Raw genomic sequence first — 17,538 nt, 5'->3', positions numbered from 1 at the left:
TTAATATAACGCTTCTTTTCCATCTTTAAGATATTATTCACTTAATTAAATGCTTAGAGATTTCTGATATATACATGCAACAGGCACGAGAAGATCTTCCCCCTATTAATAGCTGCCTTTTTGAGAGCCCATTTGGATTCACACACATCAAAACTAGATCTATGAACACTTCCCTCGAGCCACTCAATATGTAAGCCACTCAATATGTGTAGATGACTTTAGCATTCAGACCTGATCATCTTTTGGTTCTTCACTCCTTTCTCTCCTTGCAAATTCTGTGGTGCTACAAGATGGTTATGAGACACAGAAAAGGATAGAAAAGCCCCAGATACAAAGGGTTTTTTAGGTTCTTTTTAAAGTTTATAGGCTTAAGACTTCCAGGAGCCCATATAGAGATTTAAGTGAACACTGCTCAGTCTCAGAGCTGCTAGGTGAGTAGCTTCTATGATTGTCAGTGATGAATGTTCAAGATGCCTGAAAAGCAGACTAATTAAATATTTTACCCATGGATTCAGGGACCAAATATTATGCATAAGCATAAATACAAAAGACAGCATAAAATAACATTCCACTGCCTGCTGTTATCTGAACACCCCATCAAAATTAGTCTTGTGAATACAAAATGAGAAGCATCAATTTTAAAACTTTCTTAAATGGCTCAGGCTGATGTTGTGATCCTGAATGAATGATAGTCAAACATTTCCCATATTCTTCCCAGTATTTTCACTGTTACTTTCATTGAATCTTTGTGAGGTCTTTCCTTCTTTCATACTGCTTTATCCTTCCTAGCGCATGAATAATTTCAGGACTCTGTAAAGACCTAAAGATGAATTAAATTTGAGATGAAAGGAAAAGAGATTAATAGTGAAAAAGCAAAAAGCTTTCTCCTTTAAAAAAGTGACTCTACAAATTCACTGCCAGTGCTTTTCCGAGAAGTATTTATGATCATGGATGTTTATTAGCCCAGACATTATTATAAAAACCCTAGGTGTTTAAGGGATAGTGTTATGCACATAAGGAACATTGCCTTAACAACTCATCTCCAGGTTTTATTTTTAGAATGGTGCCACAATATTTTAGTATAATTTATTAAAAACTTAATAGGCTGTTAGCTCTCAAGTTGTAAATGAAGCGTGTAGGAGGAGAGGGATTACTACTGTACTGCTCCTGCTACAGCGAATAATTATAGTTCTTCCAGAATAAGAAGAGGGTGGAAAAATACTGTGTAATAAGTTCTGTATACATTTTCCTTCCAGTGACAGACTGATTCAGTTTTTTAAATTGCATATTTATAAGCTCCTGCTGGATGTTACCCACCATGCGACTGGCCTACAGAGAGAAGGAATTGTTACAGTCAGAGAGAACTCATCTGTGGTTCCTCATGGCTGTAGCTCTGAGAGTTGGCAACAGAATCACTCCTGTATTTTCCAAGAGACCAGCCTTGCTGGGGCACATTTTCATTTCACTGAAAAATTTGGAATTAATTAGTCTGCTGGCTCCAGTTCTGTAAACTTGGTTGTTTGTTTTTGTTGTAACTACTCTTCCTAGCTGAAATTGGGAACATTTGGAGTTTGCATGCTGTTTTCAAAGACTGACTGTCCCAGGGAGCTTGAAGACGAGTTGTTGAACAACAGGAGAGAAAAGAGCTTGACAAATGGCCTGGGTTGCCATAAAAATAGGCTGACTTGGTGGCAGGCTCAGGAAGAGAAAATCAGCTTCCCATGGCTCCTACATAATGTTTTATTCACACAGATCACTATTGCTTGTGCACCTCATCCAGACCCTTTAAAACGATGGAGATCTATCAGGCTTCAGTTCTCTTGAGCACAAAGGAGTACTTCAAAGACAAAGAATTTATGTATACGCCCTCTTCATCTCACTTCACAACTTCTTATGTGTTTTACAAAGTTTCCATTGTATCTAGACCAGTTCTGTTTACATTCTGTATGCACTGAAAATTGCCATATATTTTGCTTTGGAACTTCCATTTTTCATTAGGCACAAGGATGAATAATGTCTTGTGCTTTTACAAGCCACCAGAGGACTTTGAAAATTTCTTAGAACTATAGTTATAACGTAAAAAAGAATTTTGTTCCAGTGAGAAAGAAATTCCAGTCCTTCTCATTCGTTTTTTGTGATTACTTATGAAGTATAGTGCCTCAAAGGAGCTTTTGACTAGAGAAAAGCCATAAACTCTCTTTAAACTGTAGACCTGTGAAAAGGCTGAACCTTAGTCTTCTTCAGAAGACATCTTTTGACCTGTGAATAACTGTTGCTGGCTAGTTAAAAACAAACTACTAAACTGCCTTAAAGTGGTTAACCTCAGCTATGTTAAACATAGACAGAGAAATTATTTCTCTGAACCATGGTTTTCATATGTGGTCTGTGTGAACACCGGGATAATGTTTTCTCAGCAACTGAGATTTCCTCCTGAGTTGCACCAAGTAACTACAGAAGAAAAAGCTTTAATGGATCAAACTTATTTTAAAAGGTTATCAGAGTTGATGGATGTTCTGCCAAACAAATCCCCTCTGTGTGGAGCACAGAGATGCTTTTCAACTTTGGAACCTAACCTTATTCTATATAGGGCAACAAGATTAGGCAAATTGATGCTTCTTTTTTCTGTTTGAATCTGGACTGAGGTTTAATTTCTAGCAAACAGAAACTTGTTCTTCTTGAGCTAAGAGCAGGTACTCCATTTCCAACACCGCCTCTGCATCACGCCTACTCTGTCAGACAAGGATATGAAAGCCCACTGTTATCCACTTTCAGTAATATTCCTCTTACTACCAACTTCACTGATAGCAAAGGTACAGTAAGTGCATAAAACTTGGGAAAAGGAACTTTAAAAAGGTTTGTGGCAAGCAAAGCTTCCTCAGGTAGGATGTGCCTGATCTCATTAAGTGCTAGAAAGTACTGGCTATTGCATAGCTGAACTGAGCATTTACAGCCAGGATTTTCACAGTCCTTAGTTGGGCACTTAATGTAGATGGAAAGATGTGTTTTATATATGCAGACCCTGTGTTGCCAAACACTGAAACACTAATTCTCCTCTCTACTCTAAAAGCTATTGACAATGTTAGAGAGTTACAAGCTGTTGATCAGTGTACTTCATTTGGGCATTATAAACTGGAGTATCCACGATCTGGCAGACATAATTAAGGATGCTGATCTGAGAAATTGTCCTTATATCTATTTGCTCATCATATAAGAGGCTGGTGATCCAACACTTCCTAGTCAGTAATGTGTTAAGCCATTATTACAGCTCAGTTAGCATGTGTAGCCTAATGATTTAGTATTTGTACTACGATTCGAAAACATAAGTGACTATAGATGTTGTTAGTTGTTGGTGTGTGACATGCACTCAGCCATTCATTTTGTTATGAGTATGCAGCAACTCAAAGGAAATTGTGGGCAAAAGAAAAAGAGAAGGGAAAACTGTGAAAACAATGCAGTAGTTGATTCTCTTGCACTGACAAATGAAAGTCCCATCAAATAATCCATAGGTTCAATGTTGGTAATATTTTATCAACAGCAACTCTTTCTTTAATCAGAAAAAAGGCTGCAAAGACTGCAAAGCCTCGGGAGTGAACTGCTGAGTGACATGGCAGCTGGGAAGACCTTGTTGCTTAAAGGTCTTTAAGGGGCACATAAGAAAGATAGGGCCAGACTTTTCAATAGGGCCTGTAGCAACAAGACAAGGGGTAATGGTTTTGAAGTAAAACAGTGTAGGTTCAGACTACATATAAGGAAGAAAATTTTTACAGTGAGGGTGGTGAAACACTGGCACAGGCTTCACAGAGAGGTGGTAGATGCCCCATCCCTAGAAACATCCCAGGTCAGGTTGGACTGTGCTCTGTGCAACCTGATCTAGTTGAAGTTGTCCTTGCTCATTGCAGGAGGGCTGAACTAGATGACCTTTACAGGCACTTTCTAACCCAAACCATTCTATGACTGCTATGACCTACCATGAGTGTCTGTGTGTGCCACTTTCCACTCTTAAGTGGCTTCCTGATGCACTCAGCATTTCCACTGCAGTAACAAGAAATAAAAAGCAGAGTGGTTTACACTGGTAGAAGACAGATGTGGTAGGTTTGTATCAGCTGTTTGTAATTATATAGCAACAGAAAACCCAGGGCAAAAAAAATGATAAGATTTTTTTCCATCTATGGGTTAACACAGACAAATACAAACTGTTAATGATTACAGTTAATGGGAGAAGAGGGATGAAGGCTTAACATTTTCAGTGAGCAGCAGTGCATAGGGTAAGGCATTTAACTTGGAAGGGGCCTAGACAGGGAGCTGGTACTCTTTCTGGATCTGCACTTCTGAGGCTCAATTTGTCTCGGAGTAGCCACACCTGCATCCTTAAAAATGTTCCCTTGCCTCTAGAGTAAATCTTGGTAGTAAATGTCCCCTAGGGGTCTTTTCCAGCCAGAGTCAAAGCTGTAAGAGTTGCCCTGAAGCACACCAGCTCTGGTGTAAATAACGACGGTAAAACACTGTTAGGATTTCAACCAACCAGGGGGTTGCCTGTGGCAAAAGGGACCGCACGGAGCAAACCGCGGTAGCGGCCACCTGTAATTTCATTTTCAAGGCCGTCCCTTGCTTTTGTAGAGTAATTAACCTTTCCCGCCTGGCCCCCTAAATCCCGGGCTTCCCCTTTCGCCGCAATTAGCGCTAATCCAGTCCAGCCCCTGTCAAATTGCCCCTCATCACCCTCACAGGCGTTCATCGCTGCAGCAACACCGGCCGCTCATCTGCAATCCGTGCCCGCGCCTCGCCCGCTCCTCCGCGGCGCGGCCGCTGCTGCCGCTGCCGTCCACCCCCCGCCGCAGCCGGGGACCCTTCCCGGGGAGGCCGGGCCGGCGGGAGCCCCGCCCGCGCCGCTGGGGGAGCCTCAGCGCGGCGGTGCCCGCCCGCCCGGCCACCAGCGCCGCCGCTCGCTCCGCAGCGCGGGGACAGGCAGCGGGAGAGGGAGTCGCCGCCGGCGCCGCGGCGGAGGTAAGTCTAGCGGAGGCTGCCGGCTGCTGCTTCGCGGGGCTCAGCCGCCGAGGCGGGTGCTGCGGGCTGGCTTCGGCAGTGCAAGCTCTGGAGTAAGGGATGGTCGTGGCGGGGTGGATGTGGCTCCGCTTCTGAGATGCGTTTGCTGATCGATTTGATTCTTATTCTTTATATTTTATGAGGTGTGATCTAAGTGGCGGGTGGTTTGCGCTAATAGTTTGAAACGCATCGCATTTAAACTGTCCTCTTGCATTTTAGCGGTCTTGGTTTTGTGTGAATAAGCAGTTTCAGGGGTAGGCACGTAGTGAAAATCGCGTATGGATTATTTCCACTCTTCTTGAATGGGTGGGAGCTGCGAGGGAAGGTGACATTAATAACTAGGCTTGCATGAAAAGCATCATGTTTCTTGTAGAAGGTAGGGTGTTTTAAGCAAGAACTATGAGGTGCTTGTCACGACCAGTGAGCATATGCTTACTGTCATGCATATTGGTAACATACCACCGAAGGTATGAGACTGCTCCATATCGTAAGGAACTGGGTGTCTGTGGCTTGCAGATTGTATTGAAAGTAGAACACTGGCTGAAAGACGGCATCCTTTTTTTAAGCACGTCCTGAAGCATAGCCAATTGAAAAAGCCTGTTGTAGTACTGTGATAGGCAGTGCCTGTTATCTAGGCAGTTTACAGAGATAGCCTTCCTATGTTTCTCTCAAATAGTAGGAGGGGCTAGATGACTGTTTCAGGAAAATAATGTGGGGCATATATGGAATAGGTGGGTTATAACAGAGATAAAACAGCTATGGATAAGTAATTGATGATTGAACGGACTTCTACAGGAAAAATTGGGAAGGAAACTATGCTATGAATAAATGGCCATGCTTTTGCAGCAGAACTACAAAATATGTAATCTACCAGGAAATCCACCTCTCCCAGCTGCAGAAAGCAGTCAGGCATTCAAGGTCTGTGGATGGAGTCGTTTAAATGTAGAGGCTTCTGTGGAAAAAGCTGCTAATTAAAGGAAGTAGGATCAGTCCCTCTTCATCCTATTGACAATTTAATGTTCAAAAATGACCCTTTGACTGCCTCGGGAGGTAAATCGGTGATGGGAATGTGCTTCTGATGAATGAGGCTGTCATTTTACAGCTGGCTGGGGGGGAGGGGGTAGGCAAAATAGTAGATTAAGGAATGCAATTCAAGAGCAAATTTTAAAAGCTATAATTTTCTCCTAATGCAGCAAAACCTCTTCAAGGCAGATGCAACTGTTCAAATCTGTGTTAAGTTCCGACTCTAACATTTGCAGAGTGATTTTTACCAGATAAAGCTCAGGACTAGATAACAGTATAGTAACAATGACCCTACCTGTATCTGAAAATGTCTTATTGACTTTCCTTACAACTTGTATTAGTTAGACCTAGATCTACACATGCAAGCAATTGACTATTGCCTACTACACTGTTGTCCCAGGGTTACCTATTCTCCTCTAGTTTGTGTAGCAGAGTCACTATAGGTCCTAATTGTTAAGTAACCTTTGATGCAGCCCCAGTGAAACTATTCCATTAAATTTCTCCCCAGACATTCTGATTGTGGTGGCCCATGCTAGCCAGTGGTGTGAACACCACCTGTTCCTTTTGAAAACATCAGTTACCTCTGAGGATTTGAAAACTGTAGAAATACATTTAATCCTGTTAGAAGTGACGGAATTTACTCTGCTCTTGTAAACTGATGTTCTCTAGATTAATGCCAGATATTGAATAGTTTGAACTTTAGTCTTTCTGCTGGAGGGATTAAAGAAAGGGGAGGCAATTACAAGTGTTACAATGATAAAGATGCAGTTCTGTGATTGTATATGGGATCTGCAGTTACAGTAGCATAATGCAGAATAAAATACACTCAAGCTTACTCCTATCAAAGCCTTTTATTTCTGCTAATAGAACTGATGAGCTAATGTAATGCTAAAATGGCTGCAATAATGTGCATACATTAAAGACATTCTCTGTATTGATACTGACCGCCTTAAAAAGTTTGAAAACACTGGGCAATCTTTCCTCTCCTGGCAACAGGAGGCAATATTCCTAAGTGCTTGTGCTGTATAGAGCGTCTGCTCTGGTGCTGCCTTCCCTTGGAGGTCTTGCCAAGGCTGAGTTTTGCTTTAGCAGATAAGCTGAATTAGCACAGATTGCATGTCTTCACAGGCTTCAGCTGCCCATAGCAAGGGTTTAGATAAGCTGAATCCCATGATGGGCATGCAACAGACCACAGTTGCATCAACAAAACCCAATCACCTTGTACTTCAGTCTAGCTTCTTGCAGGTAAACAAATTCTTTGCTGAGGATTATAGCTAGACTAGAGGCTTTGGCTGTGCTGCAAACTGGATTAATCAACTGCCAGATGAATAGAGGGAATGTATTTACACATAAATTTTAGTGTATTTACTTGTAAAGGATTTATTCTTGTCAGAGTTAATGAATCTGTCTAAAAACTGGTAGTGAATTGTTCATGAAATCCTTGTTTGTGGAATATACGAACTGGCATGCCTGACTGTAGTTACTAAAGAACTAAATGAATTAATAACCAACCCATTCATGAACAGACAGTAAGTTTTTGCATCCAAAATTCATCTATATGGTGGAGCACAACTAAAGACAAGGTAATGACTACAACAGATGTCCTTTGAGTGATAGGGTACAAATTTATGACTTTAATATTGAAGATGGTTAACTTAACCATTAGACAACACAGTTACTGTGGAGTAACTGCAGACAACTCAGCTGGAGGGATCTGCTGACCACAGTAAATGTACAAAATAGTGAAAATGAAAATTGCTCTTAAGTTTCTAATTTAACATCCTTGAAAAGAGCTTTGTAGTTGACTCTTTTGTCTGACTGAAGAGTAAGTTGTTCTTCAAAAGAAGTAGGAGGGAGAGTGGTTTTCATTTTGGACCTACTTTGTAGCCTATTGTAAATTTCTTCAAACCTGAGTTTTAAGTAGTAGAACTCAGAATGTTGAGGTTAGAGGTGTTACCTACAGATAATGAAAGGAATATGGTAACTGTTGCAATAAGGAGTGATGAGTATGGGAAAGAAGGACCCATCTCTTCCTCTTGGGTGAGGAACTGGATTATGCAGAACACTTAGCCATGTTTTGGGTTAAGAAGATAATGCATATCTGTGTGCCACTGATGATAGCGTATGTAATTCAAAGTTAAAGCATTCATTGTAACCTTTGCTTAGTTCACTTACTGTTGGCTAGTTCACTTACTATTTTTCCTTTGCACTGGGCAAGGGCCCAACTTGTTCTTTATGGTGAGGTAGAATTCTGTATGCTCTCTCATTATTCCTTCTGCATCAGAAAAGCAGGTTTTATCCCGTGTGCTGTGACACTGAGGACAAGATTTGCTAACTAAAATTGCTTTGGCAGTCTGCTTTTGGGAGCATGATGTAAAGGGTGATATATAAATGTAATGTCACAGCTAGACAATGCTTTAAGTGCTGCAAGCAGAACTACTGATCTTTCTGCCAGCAGCAGTGACCACTGGAGCTTTTCCTTGTAAGAAAAGCACGAGAGGAGTTGTACAGTTCTTAGAGGTGAGCGGCTGCTATCCTTTAGATGATGGGCCAAAGACAACCTTCTCTGAGCCATGGACTAGATCACTCAACAAGAGTAGGCAGCACATTAAGACAAAGAGCGTTTGGAATATAGGCTTTGGCATGTGCCCGAGTGCAGGTGAAGAGCTCTGATGGCATACCACCCCCACACTGGAAGACACTCTAAGAGTTTTGTTAGTTAACCTGCCTGTTCATGTAATGTCTGACATACAGAAAAACACTGTATAATAATTACAGTATTGTGTAGAAGAGACTAGATATAGTGTACATCCAAGGTCTGGATACAAAATAATATTCTAGCATCCTGTTTTAATGGTAGATTCAAGGGGATCTCCTATTCATCTCTATGTTTTGTCAGTATTTGAGCAAAGTCCATGCAGTGGGAGGGTAATTCATCTCATTGATCAACAAGAAAACAAGTTTTAGATAGTCTTTTGACTCTGTCTTGCTTGCTGTTGTTGGCTCGTTCCTCTTTGTTCTCCTGTCCAGGCTACCTCATGTCTATCCCTGCAGTTGCATAGTTGACATGATTGCTGCAGAGTCTTTATTCTATAGGAATTTCACACATGACAACAAGTTTTTCTGTTAAACTGTAATCAGTTCTTTGGTAGTGTTGTGGAACTGGTACAACATCAGAGTTCTCTCTGCATCCAGGCATGTACAAAAGCCTATGTCCCAAATTTCCCTATGGCCGATCATCCAAAGGACAGCAGCCACTCATCTTTGTCTGGACCCTGCTTACTTCAGGTCTCCTTGGTGCTACAGGAACAAGGAGGTTGATTATCTTCTCACCAAGATGGTTGAAATGCCGAGAAGACTTGGTGGCTACTTGTCTTGACTTACAAGCTCTGGTCCATGCAGCAAGTCTGAGATGGCATGGAGATTGAATGTTTTAATATCAGATTATCTTATTTGAAGATATTTGACATTACACTGGATTTTTATCTAGGAGAGTGATACAGCATTGTGCTAAAATTGCAATATAGGCATGATGTAATGATTGTAATGTACAGTGGAATCACAATGCAATCTGATTCTCCATGCCAGTCTCTGTATGCTCTACTGTCACAAAGTGGAAGACTTTGTCCTGACTAGAGAGTGCCCAAACCATGAGTTGACTAAAAATATCGTATGTATAAAAATTTAGTGGAAATGTTCCCATAGCCTGCATAATAAGTAATTCTTAGGAATTTTTTCCTAGCAGTTGCATTCTGCTGCTTGATTTGTTAGAATGAATGTTGTATTTTTTTTCCATGTTAATTCTTGACTCTCATGTTAGCCAGTACTTCTGAAGGACAAATCTTGTGCTCTGCTGAAATCAAGTCTTGAAGGTTGTTGGGGGGGGGGGGGGGGGGAGGGGAAAGAGAGCCTACATAAGGTTGGGAGTTATCTGGAGATTCAGAGTTAAGGACTCCAGGGTAATTGTGCACAGCCTTTCAGATATGAGGCCTGACTGCATGGAGAAGGAGGCACAGCTCTCTTGAAACATCTCCAGGTTCAAGGTCTTGTCTGGCTCCATGAGGAGTTTCAGGTGTAAAAGATAGTTAAATCAGGTGTACCTTGTGCTGTCAGTGTGGGACATGCCAGCTCTGCTGTGCAGGGACAGGGTATCCCCATGTGCCATCCTTCATGGTGGGGAGTTACACAGGTTATACAACTACATATGGCAGTAGAGTCTAAACTACCATTTCTGATGATTTTTAGGCATTCTCACTGAAGGGAGGTAAAAACAAAGCCTCTATAGTTCGTTTTCAATTTTCCATGGTGAAAAAAGGATTGGGGAGAGAGCAGCCTGGAAAGATGTGTATGCTACAAAGCAAAGCTACAGTAAACAGTTTCTGTGGAGAGCAGGGCCACTTTTTAAGCAGTGCCTGCTCCTTGCCACATTTTCTGTGCCGTGGTCCTGGAGCCTGGGGTGACTGATGAAATCAGTCTGATCAGATTCCATCAGACTGATGGAGCAGTTGAATGCTTTGAGAAGTTGAACACAGCTCAGCAAAGCAGATCTGAACTAATGTGGACTGCCTGTCTGCCATTAAATAATTGTACTCTGCTGCTTAATTGAACTTTCATTCAACTAAGATATGTTTTTGTAAACTCCACTATGGGAATGTGTTCTGCCTCTGGATCCTGCATACAGGGGATCAAGCTATTGGGGTTGGGAGGGGATATCTCTCAGGTACACAGGTAAAGGTTCATATGCTGTACAGCATGCAGTCAGAAGTCAGGCACATGTGACTCTCATAGTCTTTGCTGATGAAAACTACAGTGCCTAGGCAGAGAAACCTGTTCCTTGGTTTTCAGAGGGCCTTTTGGTTTGAATGACCAAATGTAAGTACTTGCAAGGCATTGCATCTACAAACACATTTGAGGAATCTCAATTTGATTCTTTGAGTATTCTATTAAAAATAACTCTCATTTTTCCTACTCTCTCACTAATTCACTCTGCTTCTGAAAAAATTTGAACAGTGTTCAAAATGACTTTTTTTGGAAGGTGTGTTTTCTTTTTTGTTACCTGAATTGCTGAAAATAAATCTTAGCCACTGGCTCATTGACTTCCTATTCTTGAGCTAGTATTTAAATGATATTTGATTCCTTTCCACAGGATACAACCTGAAACAGATAAATTGACAACTCAGAGATGCAAATTATGGGTATTTTTCTTTTTGGAGGTGGTGGTGGAGAGGTGTTTGGGTTTCATAAGAGCATGTTCTCAGATATGTAGGATAAATACATATGTAATGTGATATTCTGCAAAGTCTGTAAAGAAATCCTAGAGTCCTCTACTTATATTCCCAAAAATCAATAACCTGCAGAAATGTTGTGGTCTGCAATCCATTACTCTGAAAGCTCTGGAGAACAATAGGAGCCACATGGCACAGAGCCATATATATTTAAATTGAATGCTTTGTAGAAAGAGATTAATAAACATCCTGGAATAACACATCCACTTCTGTAAATTTACAGGTTGCACCAGCTGGCAGATTCATAAAAGAAAAGCAAGAAGCTGTAAGAGTTGCTATTGCCAGGAAGATCCAAACCAATGGACTGTATGGATATAGATATGTTTGAAGGCATCTGCTCTTCCCATTACAAGGTAAGACACAAAAGGATTTTTCTGCTGATTTATTTCTCTTCAGTGCTTTCTTTGTGGCAGTGCCCAAGGTGGCAATGGAGGTGTTCTCCAAAGCTTGTTCAATTGTGTGGCTTACTGCTAACAAATGTGGCCTACAATTAGTGTATAACTGGATTATATTCAGATCCAGAAAGGCTTCAGCTTTCAAAAGTCAATGACAAATATGGATCCTTGGGCCTATAAAATTATAAGTTACAGAAAGTATGTGTTCAGATAGCTCTACAGGTTGTCTATTTTTAGCAAAGCACCTAAGGCTTTTTTTTTAATGTGCTTATGGATTGATGCAGATTGATGTAGACTGGAAACTGTACTTCTCAGGGCAGGATCTTAACCAGGAGAAAAGTATCTCTAAACCGTATGCCAGAAAATGTCTCTAACTGGAGGTGTGAGTTATGCTGTTTTTGTACAGTCTTAAGTGTTCTTTCAGTTTAAGGATTTGTATATATTTTTTTAATGAAAACCGATGGTATTCTTTCTTATCTGTTCCAATAAAAATTAATAACATATTGCTCTAAGCTGATAGACATGGTGGTGGAGAGCTTGGTAGTTTTCTTGGCATCTTTTGCCTGGTGCTGAGTATACTGTCACTTATTCTGAATGCTTCCTTGACTGAGTTGTTTTCAGGGAAGGTACAAAACACAGGTTTTTCAAAAGCTTGTTTGGAACTGGTAGAAACACTTGAGAAAGACACCAAACAAGCTAATTTTAAAGTAAAATTTCTCATTTCCAAGATGCAGTTCTTCACAACTGGCAATGTGGGACCTCTTCATATTCTAACAATTTAGATCAACAGAAGACTGCTACAGGGCAAATTGAAAACCACAAGACCAGCTCTGCGTTACTCAGCTGCTCTAATCAGCTGGTCTATGTTGGTGTTTGCTTTCACCCAAAGAGGACTTTCAGCTGAGGCCAATATGACATTCCATTTCTCTCTTATCACTAGCCAATGTTAAAGGATGAAGGAACCACCTGTGCTGGGGCAAAGCACTGCTGTTACTTGTATTCTATACAGAAACACTGGCCACCAGTGTTACCAGACTGCCATTTTCACAAGTGTGAGATATACACCTCTCATTCTTCTTTAGTGCAAGGACTGAATTGAAGATACTGTCTTCCAAAGGTCAGGAACGTACCTGGCTGCGACAGTGGATCTATTTGGAATAGGAGGTGCTTCTTTGTGTGCTGAAATAACTGGAATAAAATGTGTGAAGTATTTAGAAAATGAAGAGATAAGCAATAGCAAATACAGCTTGGAAAGAAAAACACCAAGTCTTGAGTACTTGGGACATTCCAGTAATCTTCCATAATTGTTATTATGGAGGAATGTACATTGACCATAAAAACCTGTAAGAGCTTGTCTAGATAGCAGACACTTCTCTAAAGAGCTTTATTTCCCTTACAGATGCTTGTGTGACCTTTGGTGTCTACGCACAAGTGCTCCAGTGGAATCTGTATTGCACCCATTATTGCCAACTTCTACAAGTATAAATGCTGACCTGGTCTGTGCTTTCTTGTTGGAACATCTTTACACTTGCACTTAAAAAAATCCTCTGCTTTGGCCCAAATTCCTAATACAATGGAAGGGAATTACAGCTCTGATTCTGCCTACATGATTTGAGAATAGCATTTTGTGTTGTCACTTTGCCTGCTTTAATCATGTCCCTCTCTGTATTGAAGCTCCTGAAGTTTGTGCTGCTTGGCATGGCACGAAGCCCAGCCTTGGACAGGGCCTCTGCCTGTTGCATAGCAAGTAATCCTTCCAAATAGGATTTGCATTCTTGCAACAGCCATTCTAGGGATAGAGAATGAATACATGGAAGCAAATTCTGCTTACACAGATACAGCTCAAGCCCAGCCGTTCAGAACACGAATTGATGACAGATAGAGTTGCACGCAAATTGAGTCTTTTCTGAAAAGGACTGATACTAGTGGTTAAGAAAAATGTGCAGGGTCAGAGAGTCTGCGGTGTTGTAGTTAACTCAATTTATAGGCACTTATTCACAGCAAAAATGTTATTAGAGCCCCAGAGTTGCTTTGTTAGTTTTCATTTGCCAAAGACTGTCATCCCTGCAGAGCTGTCGTGTGAAAATGGGAGCTTGCAACCCAGCTACTTCTGTCTACACTCTTGGTCTTTTACTTAAAACTTCATTGATCCTTCCATGCTGTGTACTCTCTGCTTTTAAAGCACCTGAGATGCTCTACCCTAATGACTCTTATTTGGGATGGCAGCCTGCAACTGTAGAACAGAATAAATAACTGGAAGTAATAGTGACTTAAAACCAGACCTTGAATCCCTGAACATTTATATTGCCATTTATTTGTGGGCATTACTCTTAATAGCCTCTAGGTGTTTATCATTTTTTGGCTGAGAACTAATTGAAGCAAAGCTTAGAAGTGAAGGGACAAGCTACCTTCTGGTTCATACCCAACATAAGTATTCTGATATTAACAGAAGCTATGCAAGTTTCAGTCCATTTTTTTTTCAGCAATCTGAGTTTTAAATGAAAGCCTGAAGAAGCACCTGAAAATGTCTGGGAAGACATTTGTTAGAGAAGTTCAAAACTGAATATGAATTTTCTTTAACTCATCAAAATGTTTTATAGCTCTTGTTTTTTTTTCTCTGCAGGAAATAGATGTGTCTGTTCTGTATCTTGAAGCACTGGTAACTTGTCATTTAAACATTTGTTTTCCGAATTCAAGATAGCTGGATCAAAACCAATTCATTTTGCCAAGAGGTCACAGTTCAGTGACAGATTTCCTTATAGTTAAATGTATGGATTTTGCTTATGACATTGTCCTGTCTTTCTCCTTTCTGGTGCACTGAATTTAATGTTCCTATTATTCACTTTTACTAGTAGAGCTGAGGGACCTGAGGTGCTGACATGGCCTCAGTTGTGCTGGGTACCACACCAGGTCCAGCATAAATTGCAGATGCATCTTTCTGCAGAGACTATATGATCAAAGGGGCGAGAAAGGTTAGATGGGGACAGGCCCAGGAGCACAGGGGACAGTGAGACTTTTTTCATTAGCATGGTAAATGATGGTTTCAGGAACCCAGAGCCAGCCATTTACATGTGCAACTGTATAGCCTTGAGGCAATTGTGTTTTAAGGTGCTGGAGAATCATCGCTGCAAGTAGGGAAGATTCTGACAAATTGACCGCAGTGTCACTGTAGTGCTCCCTGCATGCTGTTTTGATTTGAATAAGAGTAGTTTGATTTAAATCAACTCAGAAATGGGAGCAGCTTCTTGGCAGTGGGGGGAAGCCTTTCCCTTTTTGGAAGTAAGAGTGACATACAGCTTGCCTCTATGCAGGGTAATTTGTCCTGACATTTGCTGGCACAGTAAGTTCTTACTAACTGTAGTGACACTTACCCCGTGTGATATAATTTGAGGCACTTTTTCACAATAATACTTCTTGAACTGAAAGCAGACAAACTGTCTTTTCTAATTTCAGCTCTTTTGTTCCCTGGTCCCCAGTGATAAATTCTGCTTTGCAGTGTTTCCAGTGCTGCCTGAAGTAAAAAGATGAGATAGCAGCTAGCAAGGTTTTTCCCCTGTTGCTACTTAAAAGCTTGCCAGAAATCATTGATCCTTCATGAGCTAAAGCTTGAAGGAGTTAGCTTCAGAAGTTAGCCCTCTCAAAGCAGACATGGAGATGTAAAAGTAAGTACAGAGCCGACTACCAATAAGATGTGGTTGTGCCTGCCTCCGTTTGTTATTACTGACCTTGGACACTAGTCAGAATAATATATTTAAACTTATGAAAAGGAAGATGGTATGGAGCAAGATCATCATCTTCATGATCAAAAGAATGCATTTTTCTAGTTTTGATGTGGGTCACTGAGTGAAAATTGTTACAACTTTGTTTTTAATTCGTTCCTGTGAGGAGAGTGTCTTTAGTTTGGTAAAGATTACCTGAACACTTGTTGCTACTTAGTCATGTATTCAAGCAGCATGTTTGCATGCTGCAATTATTTCCTGTAACTAGATGGAAAATATGTGTGTTGATAACATTTTGTTCGTGCTGATGCCATTGAATATGCATAAATCAATCCACTTGATAATCTGACTCTGACAAGTTTGATTACTGTTCCTAAGAGCAAGCAATAACATTTCTTTTGGGGTGGTAGGAGACTATTATGTACAATGTAGATGGAAAGAGTCTTACAGGTACAGTTAAATGCAGTCAAGTGTGGTGGGGAATTCACTAGTAAGTGGAGGAGGTTTGGGAGTATGGCCTCTTGTTTGACAGTTGGTACAAAAGTAAATTAGTATACTGTGTAAAATCGGGTGAGGGACTCTGATGTAGAGATAAACTCGGTATGGGACTAATCTAGGAGGGTCTGTAAGTACTGGCAAAAAGAAAGCAGTGGGTACTTGGTTATGCAGGGCCTGGTGCTTTCTTTGGTTTCTTGCCAAACAAACAAAAGCTGGGACACTTTTAGGTATCTACTTATTTAGCCTCAGGTTCCTCACAACCCATAACAAGTCATGGTTTTGAGAACCAACCTTCTGCCAGTTACATGAGGTGGGGAGCTACTCTTATCCCACCCATCCTGATGCAGATGGCCACTGAGATTAGCTGAGCGTCACACAGAGTAGAGAACTAAATTCTTCTGAAACCAAGCACCAGATCTGGCTGCTCACACAAATCTTTGACACCAGCGGGTTGATCTTTCTGCAGAATGAGTAGATTATACCACTCCTCTCCTCAGATCAGTTTGAATTTCAGTTTTGCATTTCTAGGTCAGATTTAAAATGAGGAACAAGGTCACACTTCATTTCAACTATTTGCTGTTCAGGAAGAGAACTGTGAATAGTAAATTGTATGCAGAAAACTGTATAAGTTCTTGAGAGACTTGGTTTTAGAGTTCAGCTTCTTCCAAGAAAGAGGTCAAACAACTTTTAAAGTCTAATGTCTGCAAAGATGAGGTTGCAGCTGAGACAGCATCACCTTGTGTTAAGGAGATCACTGTAAATGAAGACTCTCATACTGGGAATTAAGTCAGTAGAGAAAATGTTACAACTGTGTACAGTGTGGCTTGTGTATTTATTTCTGTGTCTGTGCTATTAATTACATATTAGATTGCTATAAGTGTATTTTAAACATTTTATTTGTGATATGACCTTTTCTTCTGTTTCTGTGTCTTTTTTTTATTCCCTCTTCCATGCATCTGCTAATTTGTTAGTGTAGTTAGGTGTATATTTCTTAAGAACAAGTCTTTGTAAAAGCAAATGCAAAGAAAAACTTTTCTGAACAAGTGTCTTTTGGCATTTAGCTTGCCAACAGCAGTGCTAAGAAGTCAAAGGAATGCTGGTGAGTGGGAAGGCAGAAACATGTCGTGAAGCTTCACAACTGAATGCCAACATCCTCTTCTGCATGAAGTTGGAGTTGTTTATGGCTGCAAAGAGCTAGCTGAGTGCTGAATTGAACTTCTTAAGTTGAGGAAGATTTTGACTTCTAAATGTTCTGTAGAAACATCTTTTCATGTGTTTCAGTGTGGGATCTGAATGTAACTTGTTAGTATCTTTCTAAATATGTATTAAAGGGTATGGGAAAATTATATATACAACAAACTATGTCAGAAGAAGGATCAACAATTTCTTCTGCTAGAAAGTGAGACAAAGATGGTCAGAGCATGGTCTTACACACAAGATCTAATTGGGTTTTTTTGTATAGCTTTAGCCAAATTACCTAATTTATCCACCTTAAATCTTTCCTTTGGTTAAATGGAGTAATAGCATTAGTTTCTCTTGACTGGAGGAAGGAAGTGAGGGGGGGAAAAAAAAGCA

The 17,538-nt window shown here is 40.6% G+C and overlaps 1 protein-coding gene across 1 annotated transcript in view; it reads left to right on the top strand.

The window, feature by feature from the left end:
* Positions 1-4,919: 4,919 nt before the first annotated feature.
* TMEM108 (transmembrane protein 108) overlaps positions 4,920-17,538 on the top strand; it is a 163,184-nt gene continuing 150,565 nt past the window's right edge. Inside the window, exons 1-2 of the mRNA XM_061996953.1 lie at positions 4,920-5,004; positions 11,575-11,704. The gene's annotated coding sequence lies outside the window, so the exon portion shown is untranslated. The remainder of the gene's footprint in view (positions 5,005-11,574; positions 11,705-17,538) is intronic.

The sequence above is a fragment of the Colius striatus genome, chromosome 5, assembly GCF_028858725.1.
Source record: "Colius striatus isolate bColStr4 chromosome 5, bColStr4.1.hap1, whole genome shotgun sequence".
NCBI lineage: Eukaryota > Metazoa > Chordata > Aves > Coliiformes > Coliidae > Colius > Colius striatus.
This window is presented reverse-complemented; position numbering and strand designations above follow the sequence as displayed.